A 738-nucleotide genomic window follows, 5' to 3' on the forward strand; every position below is an offset into this window, starting at 1 on the left:
AATCTGTAGACATCCTGATCTACTTCCTTATCATGTACTGTGTCAGTAATTTGTAAAAATTGTGCCAGAAACTCTGTAGGTTCTTCTCGTGGAAGACCAAAATACTGGCAACTTTGCTGCACCATGATAATGAGCTGAGGGTTCAACTCAAAGCTACTAAATCCGATGGAGGGTATACAGATACCACTCCCATATGAAGCAGTAGTGGGGTTAGCATATGACCCCAGAGTCCTTCTGGATTGTTCATTTCCACTTAGGTCTATGATGAAGAAAGGGAGATGATGTGAATTTATTTTATTATATTTGTTTATTAAGAATTTTTTTTGAAATAATAAAATAAAATAAAATAAAATAAAGACGACAATAAAATTAAAAATAAATAAAAATAAAAATAAAATAAAAAAGAATTTAAAAATATTTTATGAAGATTTTCGAAAAAGTGAGGAGAGAGAAAGTGGTTGGAATATTTTTGAAAAAGATATAATTAAATTTTGATTTTAAAATCTTAAAAGGATAAGATTTGAAAAATTTTGAAATTGAAATCGTAATTTTTATATAAAAAAAATTCGAAAATATGGCTTAAAATTAGTTAAAAAGATATTTTAATTTTGAATTTTATGATGAAAGAGAAAACCACACAAAAGACACAAGACTTAAAAATTTTTAGATCTAATGCTCCTTGTTTTCGAAAATTTTGGAGGAAAAATACTAAGGAACACCAAACTTAAAAATTTTAAG

This window comes from Arachis duranensis, chromosome 7 (assembly GCF_000817695.3).
Source record: "Arachis duranensis cultivar V14167 chromosome 7, aradu.V14167.gnm2.J7QH, whole genome shotgun sequence".
Lineage (NCBI taxonomy): Eukaryota > Viridiplantae > Streptophyta > Magnoliopsida > Fabales > Fabaceae > Arachis > Arachis duranensis.